Source organism: Podarcis filfolensis, assembly GCF_964270895.1.
Source record: "Podarcis filfolensis genome assembly, chromosome: 2".
Lineage (NCBI taxonomy): Eukaryota > Metazoa > Chordata > Lepidosauria > Squamata > Lacertidae > Podarcis > Podarcis filfolensis.
Window position 1 is genome coordinate 112,951,761 of NC_139605.1, and position 10,330 is coordinate 112,962,090.

Here is a 10,330-nt window from a genome sequence, read left to right on the forward strand (position 1 = left end):
GCTGGGAGAAAGACTCCACCCCTCCTTCTAGTCTGACACTGAATGTCCCACCTTTGCTCAGGGTAATGACTTTGCCATCGCTTGTTTAATGGCACCAGTCTCTTGAGGAAGCTGGCTTGATGTTTTTAAGGCCTTATTAAATCCATCGATTAAGCCCCACATTTACCGATTGCAGAAATTATGGGGAGAACCTGGTGCTGGAATTTTAGGGGATCCCTTCCCCTTGCAAACTCATAACAATATTAATGTAAATAAACAGCTGCCAACTGCTATGATTTATAATGAATACATTCCCTAATTAACCCCTGGTTCTTTCTTCCAATGTACAAACTGCTCCTTTAAAGCTTGCTTCCTGAGACAAACATTGCAGGCTGCATTCAACTAACCTGGTAAGATGGTAGTAGCCAGCACAAGGATTCCTGCTATCGCAAAGGGGCTTTCCCATCTTCTCTCCCCCTGCCCACACACCATGTGCCTCCCCCCAATGTCCTATGGAGGGTCACACAGAAAGAAAGAAAGAAAAGTTTGTGTGAGGGTTTTGAGGACATGGAGAAAATCCCTGTAGTTGCAAATGAGCCACAGACCCTCCAAGTGGCCCTATTTTTCAGGAACAGTCCTGGATTTACAGAAGTCATCCCAGTTTCTGATTTGATCCTGGAATGTCCCGCTTTTCCTTAGGACATCTCTATTGGAGAAATGTTAGAGGATATGGAGTTATGCAACCCTCAAGCCAAGGAGATAAGTAACTATGCAAACTTTAGAAGACATCTGAAGGTAGCCCTGTATAGGGAAGTTTTTAATTGTTTAATGCTTTATTATGTTTTTATATACTGTGGTACCTCGGGTTACAGACGCTTCAGGTTATAGACACTTCAGGTTACAGACTCCGCTAACCCAGAAATAGTACCTTGGGTTAAGAACTTTGCTTCAGGATGAGAATAGAAATCGTGCAGCAGGAGGCCCCATTAGCTAAAGTGGTACCTCAGGTTAAGAACAGTTTCAGGTTAAGAACGGACCTCCAGAATGAATTAAGTTTTTAACCCGACGTACCACTGTATGTTGGAAGCCACCCAGAGTGGCTGAGGCAATCTAGTCAGCTGGGTGGGGTATAAATAATAAAATTGTTGCTGTTGTTGTTGAATAGGACGTCCCTATTTTCATCGGAGAAATGTTGGGGAGTGTGGAGCCATAGAGAGGGCAGCTTCCATAATTTAAAGTCACCTGTTTATCCATCAGAGATGGAGAATCAGCACCGAGACCCCTCCATGGAGCCCCACACAAGGGCAGTGGAGGCTATTTACTTTCCTTCCTTCCTTCACGCCCCCCACCCACCCACTGCCTTATCCAGGTTGGAGTGATAATAAACTCTTGTGCTGCTTTCAGCTTCGTATGCAGAGGACAGGAAACAAGCCGTCTGGCTGACTGACTGCCTCGAGTGTTCCAGCAGGCGCCTGGGCCAGTGTAGGCTCCTTTTGAAAGATAAAGCTGTTTGGAGGACTGGGTAAAACAGGCGCATGAACTCCAGCATGGAGGAGAAGGAGAAGGGGGTGGGGAGCCCATAAATATTAACAAGCGCTATGTGTCGCTCGCTGTATCCCCATAAAATGAGATTTGGGAGGCTATTCTTACACTACTCTCACTGTTTACAGGAGGAGGGGCCAGAGCTGTGCCATTTGGGGTGGGGCAGACACCTTCCCCTAAGGAGACTCGCAAGCAGATGATGTTTTCTTGCTCGCAGGTCATTTTAGAATAAGGTTGCCACCTTTCCATCTTGCTTCTGCAGCTGGGTATTTAACAGTGGCCAAATATACAGGTGAAACTCGGAAAATTAGAATATCGTGGGAAAGTTCATTTATTTCAGTAATTCAACTTAAAAGGTGAAACTAATATATGAGATAGACTCATGACATGCAAAGTGAGATATGTCAAGCCTTTATTTGTTATAATTGCGATGATCATGGTGCACAGCTGTTGAAAACCCCAAATTAGCAATCTCAGAAAATTAGAATATTAAATGAAATCATCAAAACAAGGACTGCAAATAGAGCACTATTGGACGTCTGAGAAGTAGAAGCATTGCATATTTACTCAGTACTTGGTTTGGGCCCCTGTTGCATCAATTACTGCCTCAATGCGGCGTGGCATGGATGCTATCAGCCTGTGGCACTGCTGAGGTGTTATGGAAGACCAGGAAGCTTCAATAGCAGCCTTCAGCTCTTCTGCATTACTCGTTCTCATGTCTCTCTCTTGGCAATGCCCCATAGATTCTCTACGGGGTTCAGGTCAGGCGAGTTTGCTGGCCAATCAAGCACAGTAATCCCATGGGCCTTGAACCAGGTTTTGGTACTTTTGGTAGTGTGGGCAGGTGCCAAGTCCTGCTGGAAAATGAATACAGCATCCCCATAAAGCTCGTCTGCGGAAGGAAGCATGAAGTGCTCCAAAATCTCCTGGTAGATGGCTGCATTGACCCTGGACTTAATGAAGCACAGTGGACCAACACCAGCTGATGACATGGCTCCCCAAATCAACACAGACTGTGGAAACTTCGCACTGGACTTCAAGCATCTGGCATTGTGTGCCTCCCCATTCTTCCTCCAGACTCTGGGTCCTTGGTTTCCAAATGAGATGCAAAACTGCTCTCACCAGAAAAGAGATTTTGTGTGCTGTGTACACAAATGTGCATTGGAGGCGGATGCCAAACTGGATCTTTGACCAGGGTGAAATAAAATCTAGTTTTGCTCCTGATCAAAGCAGCAGGAAGGCCCTCCTGGCAATGGCAGAGCTTTGCTTGCTAGGGTAGCCCAAGGTGAGGGTGGGGTTGCCACTGATGCTGAACCCCCAACCTCATGCACCGCTGCTGATTAAAAGCATTAGAGCAGCCCATGATCCTTCTGATCAGTTGGCAAACCTGCTGAAGCAAGGTCGGCCAATTCAGAAGCCTCAATAAGTTAAGCTGTCTCTGTTGCTGTTGTTGTTTAGTTGTTTAGTTGTGTCCGACTCTTCATGACCCGCTGGACCAGAGCACGCCAGGCACTCCTGTCTTCCACTGCCTCCCGCAGTTTGGTCAAACTCATGCTGGTAGTTTCAAGATCACTGTCCAACCATCTCGTCCTCTGTCGTCCTCTTCTCCTTGTGCCCTCAATCTTTCCCAGCATCAGGGTCTTTTCCAGGGAGTCTTCTCTTCTCCTGAGGTGGCCAAAGTACTGGAGCCTCAGCTTCAGGATCTGTCCTTCCAGTGAGCACTCAGGGCTGATTTCCTTAAGAATGGACATGTTTGATCTTCTTGCAGTCCATGGGACTCTCAAGAGTCTCCTCCAGCACCATAATTCAAAAGCATAAAAATAAAAAGTCTCTGTTTAGTATAGTTAATTTATGACAATTCTTAAATGTCTGGTTCTAAAAACGAAAACAAAAGAACACCCACCTGGTGGTATCTTACAGCAGGTTAATATGTATAAAAATTATAACAAAATAATAATAATACAAAATAGTGTAAACAGTATAATAATATAACAATCACATTACCCCAGCAGACAAAACATCGGGGATTATCCACTAAAAAACCCCATTGAAATCAACCATCATAACCTATCAAATGTGGGAGGCTAGTATTATTTTAATATGTTGCAAGTTGGAGATCATTTGCTTAATGTGTTGCACATGATTTGATTGAAAACGCAGAGTGTCTGCAGCAGTCAGGAGGAAGCCTGTCTGCCAGATGTTGGTGGACTCCAACTCCCATCAGCCCCAGCCACCCTGGCTAATGGTCAGGGATGATGGGAGTTGGAGTCCCAAAAACATCAGGCTGGCACCACATTGGCAACCTGAAGCAGCACAAACAAACAACTCAAGGGAAAACAGAAAATGAAGCAGGAAGGGAGGCAGTGACTGGTGGTTTCTTATAGCGATGTCCATCACATCTTCCAGACTCTTCAAGCGTCCCTAATCTCCAGGGACGCCCCTGATTTAGAGAAGCCGTCCTGGTTTCTGATTTGATCCTGGAATGTCCCGCTATTCCTTAAAAATGTAAAGGGACCCTGACCATTAGGTCCAGTTGTGACTGACTCTGGGGTTGTGGCGCTCATCTCACTTTATTGGCCGAGGGAGCCGGTGTACAGCTTCTGGGTCATGTGGCCAGCATGACTAAGCCACTTCTGGCGAACCAGAGCAGCGCACGGAAACGCCGTTTACCTTCCCGCCGGAGCGGTACCTATTTATTTATTTGCACTTTGCCGTGCTTTCAAACTGCTAGGATGGCAGGAGCAGGGACTGAGAAATGGAAGCTCACCCCGTCGCAGGGATTCGAATTGCTGACCTTCTGATCGGCTAGTCCTAGGCTCTGTGGTTTAACCCACAGCGCCACCCGCATCCCCCGCTATTCCTTAGGATGTACCTAATTTCATTGGAGAAATGTTGGATGGTATGGCAGAAGCGTTTTTTAAAAATGCTTAATGCTTTATTATGTTTTTTATATACAGTGGTACCTCGGGTTACATACGCTTCAGGTTACATACGCTTCAGGTTACAGACTCTGCTAACCTAGAAATAGTGCTTCAGGTTAAGAACTTTGCTTCAGGATGAGAACAGAAATTGTGCTCCGGCGGTGCGGCGGCAGCAGGAAGCCCCATTAGCTAAAGTGGTGCTTCAGGTTAAGAACAGTTTCAGGTTAAGGACTTCCGGAACGAATTAAGTACTTAACCCGAGGTACCACTGTATGTTGGAAGTTGTCCAAAGTGGCTGGGGCAACCAAGTAAGATGTGTGGGGTATAAACAGTAAAATTATCATTATGGAATGGAACGCCCCTATTTTCATCAGAGAAATGTCGAATCTTCTCATTTCCCAAATGGCATTGCTGACATATGAGATGGGCAGCTGGGTGGGCCTGCCCAGGTTAGGTAGACTGGACTTACCTGCTGGGCCAGCCCTGAAATTAATCCCTGTGGGCTGTCAGCATTCACAGACATCTCCTGATCCCCCCCCCCAAAGGCAAAAATCTCTTCCAGTCTAGACGAAATTCAGTATGCAACATGCATTTGATTGAAAGGTGGACAAACAGTGGGTGGGGTGGGGTGGGGGAATTAAACTTTTCATCAAGTGCAAAACTGTCTCCTCTCCCCTGCTGGCTTCAGCCATGCAAGTCCCAAACGACATCTCCAATTAACCTCAGACTTTCCCCCAAAATATTTCCTCTGGCTTTTAATGGGCAGGCATGAGAAATGGCTGCAAGAAAAGATTCCTTGTCAGACTGGAGCAGAGAGGTTCTAAAGGCAAGCGTGTCATGGTCCTTAAAGGGGGGGGCGCTACCACAGCTCCGCAAACAACCCCACTCCGAGCCGCTCTGCTCTCCAAGAAGAAATCCCATTCCAGTACGACTTCGGCAGCAGAATGGAATGTGCTTCTGCATCAACAGCGGCCTGTGCTCAGCTTCCGAGCAAGGAACACGAAACGAGGAAACGAAGAGGAGAAGTATCCTTGGGACTGTCACATCAGACACCTCCTCTGGTCCTCTTCACTAGTTGGTGGAACCAAAAGTTTCCATTTTCTCCCAGTTTGTTGCTCCATTACAGCAACCCAGAGCCAGTGTGTTTATTCAGATCAACCTATTCCTCAGAAATGCAGCCCGTAGTCAACCATGTCTTGTACATACATCAAGCAGTTTCCAAACCTTTCCATAAACATTTTTTTTAAAAAAAATCTGGACACTTTTCCAGATTCTGTTTCATCTGTTTATTTATTTTCTCACTTTTACACTGAAGTTCCGAGCTGCAGGTTCGGTAATTGCTTTGGCACAACTCCAGAACACGGTCTGTTCCAGGACACATTACTGAGCTGGTTCTCAAAATATGGGGGAGCAAGTTAATGGGCCTAATTAATTGCTGCCGATTCCTTACATACACCCGATGGAACAAGACGTACTGAATTCATCAGGATCGAATCATACAGAGGATTGTGCACCGAGTTCCAGTCTAAACCAGTTCCAGAGAGCCAGTGTGGTGTAGTGGTTAAGAGCGGTAGTCTCGTAATCTGGGGAACCGAGTTCGCGTCTCCGCTCCTCCACATGCAGCTGCTGGGTGACCTTGGGCCAGTCACACTTCTTTGAAGTCTCTCAGCCCCACTCACCTCACAGAGTGTTTGTTGTGGGGGAGGAAGGGAAAGGAGAATTTAGCCGCTTTGAGACTCCTGAAGGGGAGTGAAAGGCGGGATATCAAATCCAAACTCTTCTTCTCTTCTTCTTCTAAACCATTAAGTTCAATGAAGCATGCAAGAAGTGCAATCCTTCATGGTAGAAGTATGTTTACAATATGTAATTATTATGATGGGATTTCCTTTTGCTTCCCATCCCTTTGAGAGGACATGAGATAAAAGCCTTAGGTAAAGGTAAAGGGACTCCTGACCATTAGGTCCAGTCATGTCCGACTCTGGGGTTGCGGTGCTCATCTCGCTTTATTGGCCGAGGGAGCGGGCGTACAGCTTCCGAGTCATGTGGCCAGCATGACTAAGCCACTTCTGGCGAACCAGAGCAGCGCACGGAAACGCCATTTACCTTCCCGCTGAAGCCGTACCTATTTATCTACTTGCACTTTGACGTGCTTTCGAACTGCTAGGTTGGCAGGAGCAGGGACCAAGCAACAGGAGCTCACCCCGTCGCAGAGATTTGAACCGCCGACCTTCTGATCAGCAAGCCGTAGGCTCTGTGGTTTAACCCACAGTGCCACGCGCATCCTAACTTGCAAGCAGTCTAGGCAGAGCCTAATGTATTGTGATCCCCTGCCCTGGAGCATCTGAAATGTGATTGTGATGGATGCAGGGCCAGCAGTCGTCCACCTGCCTGTGTATCTGCTTGAGCAAGGGCCCTCTGGAGGTTAAGGCACCATACTCTGCACTGTGTTTTGTATAGGAAAAAAATCAGGCAGAGGCTACGATGCACTCCACCCGCCCTGCATATACACACCTAAAAAACCGGAGGAATTGCAGGACAAATAATACCACGCCAGTTTTAGGATATACTCCATAAAATATGTGGCCTGCACTATAAAAACATAAATAAACCTGCACCAAAGTAACCCAAATTCCATGCCAGGAAATGCTACGTTCAGCAATCTGTATAAACTATGCAAATGGAGCAGGTTTGCATAATGCCTCTTATTTTGCCTCCTTTATTCTGAAGTTGGTGCATTTTAATTTATTCAATTTCTGCTAATCATGGGGAGAGGTGGGATGCAAGATACAGAAGACCCAACACTTCCTAACTTATGTACATTGTATGCATCCCATATTATTGTATATTGTGTTTATTTATTTAATAGAATCATAAAATTGTAGGGTTGGAAAGGTACACCAAGGATCATCTAGTCCAACCACCTGCAATATTCTTCCTGATGTTGTTAGAGTATATTGAACTGGCTAGATTAACAGAGGCAATTAGAGATCATACTAGACAAGAGTTTCAAAAAGCATTGGGGAAATGCAGAGAATACTTCACAAAACAGTGCCCTAAAATACATACCTGGACTTGTTTCGATTAATGTCTGCAGGAGACTTTGTGGGTATTTAAGTTATAATTAGAAAAACCTTAATAATTATTCATAAAGGAAACAGTTTATAAGAAGTAAATAAGGAGGCCAGATACAGGATAAAGGAAATCTTTTATTTGGTTGTTTGCATTGTTGTATGTTATGCTCACTGTATGTTATGTTCACGTTTAATGAGGGTGGATTTGTGTACTGGGTGGGGGTAGGCGGTTTATGTCATGTTGTAAATAAAATTCCAATAAAGAAGAAGAAGAAGAAGAAGAAGAAGAAGAAGAAGAAGAAGAAGAAGAAGAAAGTTCTTCCTGATGTTTAGTCACAAACTCCTTTCTTGTGACTTGAAGGCATTGGTTCACGTTCTACCCTCCAGAGTGAGAGAAAGCAAGTTTGCTCCATCTTCCATGAGGATGGCTATCTGATCTTCTCGGTCTCCTCTTCTCCAGGCCAAACATACCCAGCTCCTTCAACCATTCCTCATAAGGCTTGGTTTCCCGCACGGGTGGCGCTGTGGGTTAAACCACAGAGCCTAGGACTTGCTGATCAGAAGGTCGGCGGTTCAAATCCCCGCGACAGGGTGAGCTCCTGTTGCTCGGTCCCTGCTCCTGCCAACCTAGCAGTTCGAAAGCACGTCAAAGTGCAAGTAGATAAATAGAAACCGCTCCGGCGGGAAGGTAAACGGCGTTTCTGTGCGCTTCTCTGGTTCGCCAGAAGCGGCTTAGTCATGCTGGCCACATGACCCGGAAGCTGTACACTGGCTCCCTCGGCCAGTAAAGCGAGATGAGCGCCGCAACCCCAGAGTCGGTCTGGACACTAGACTAACAGCATTAGCTCTCCCCCCCCCCCCCGCTTTTTATGCCACTGTTGCCTCACATCTGTAGGAATCTCAGTGTGACCAGGAGCCGTCGGGCTATAACTTTGCAATAAGTGTGGCTCCTCCACTTACACTGACACCCTCCCCTAATGGTCAGGGGTCCCTTTACCTTTACTTTTTTCCTCCAAGGTGGCATACCTGGTTCTCTTTTTCCTCATTTAATCCCCAACAACAACCCGGCAAGGTAGGTTTTAGGCTGAGAAGCAGTGACTGGCCCAAGGCCACCCAGTGAGCTTCATGGCCAAGATTTGAACACTGGTCTCCCAGGTCTTAGTCCAGCACTCTAACCATTACACTACAAAGGCTTTCATCTAATTGAGCAGTGTGGGAAAAAGGAAGAATAATAGACAAGAAAGATTTGAACCAGCAGGGCTGTTGCAACTTTGGTCCAGGTGGGCTCTTCTGGTGTCCTTACATTAACTGGGCAGGCTGCTTCCAAGGCTGTTGGTCTTGTGCTTTGCTGAATATTGGCCATGTAATGTTGGCCTGCAACAGTTGCTCCTTGTACAGCTAGGTGCTGTTGGAAGGGACATTCCATGTTTAATGTGTACTCAAACGCAATGCTTCCTTTAGCATATTTTAAACATATTTTGTTATCCGTTCAGCTGACCAAAAAGAGAGATTTCCCCCTCTTTCACCCCTTATAGAAGTGTGTGTGTATAAGGGTAACTCAGTGCGGTTGGCTGGGGAGAGCCACCCCCCCCCTTTGAAAAAGATGGGATATGAAAAGTCAACTTTTGAGGAAAGGTAGCTGTGAACAAAGAGGCCCATTGAATGGACAGAGTGGCGTTCAGAGAGACAGCGTGAAGCAGCTGGCATTTCTCTCCCTCCCCTTTCTACCCAACCCCAACTAGATTTTGGTCTGAAAATAACCTGGATGTTCCACAGAGCAGGAGCAAATTGACAATGCCGAACGCCTGATCTTCCCTCGCCCTCACCTGTGGCGCTATCAACTCTTTGGTCTCCCCATCTCCCTTCTGCTTGGCCTCCATTACCTCACAGCGAAACGAGTTTTAGACGTTACTTTCATTCACATCATGTTCACAAAACATTTCTGTTCATTTTTTTTAATCCTAACAACCTTCAATTTAATTTTAACACAATTAACAGCTGCCTGTCGCTCAATAAAATCATATTGCTTTGGCTTACAAAGGTGGTCAGATAGCCATCCTTTGTATTTAATTGTGAGGCTTGAGGATACCTTAAAGACTGCCTTCTTCCAAATTTTCCTTCCTACATACTTCCGTTCATCATCTGAAGCCTTGCTGAATGAGTTATAGTGGGCAGTTACTAAGATTATGGGCTTTTTGGTAATAGCACCCACTTTGTGAAATGCCTTTCCAAGGGTAGTTAAATGCTATGTGGTATTCATTCTTTGTACTTTTGTTTTGGATGTGTTAAGTATTCTGTGATGTCTTACTCCATAAACTGCTTTGAACGGAATTCGTGAAAATGTGGGGTATACATTTTTAAATAAATAAAGCAAAGCATATGTTTCTGTTACACAGAATTGGAATTCAACTTGGTGCAGTTCATAAGCAAAGTGGGGGAAAGCACCAGAAGTCTCAGAAGTCACACTAGACAAGAACTTTATTGTCTCTAGGCGGAAATGACGGGCAGAATTCGAGACCAGGGAAAAGAGACAGCGGAAGAAGATTGGAAGAAATTTAAGGACTATCTTAAGAAACATTGTAAAATTATTGAAGGCTAGAACGATGTTGATTTAGAAATTAAGGGGTTAAAAGCTGTAATGATTATGTGATTAAGAAAAGAAAGGCTAAAAATTATATAGAAATTAGGGGAAGGATTTGCTGAATTGACTTAATTAGAGAATGGAATACAGAAAGGGGAGGTATGAGGAGGTCGGGAAAGTAAGTTTTATGAATATAAGGGATGGAAAATATACTTGTTTTGTATGTGTTCTGTTTG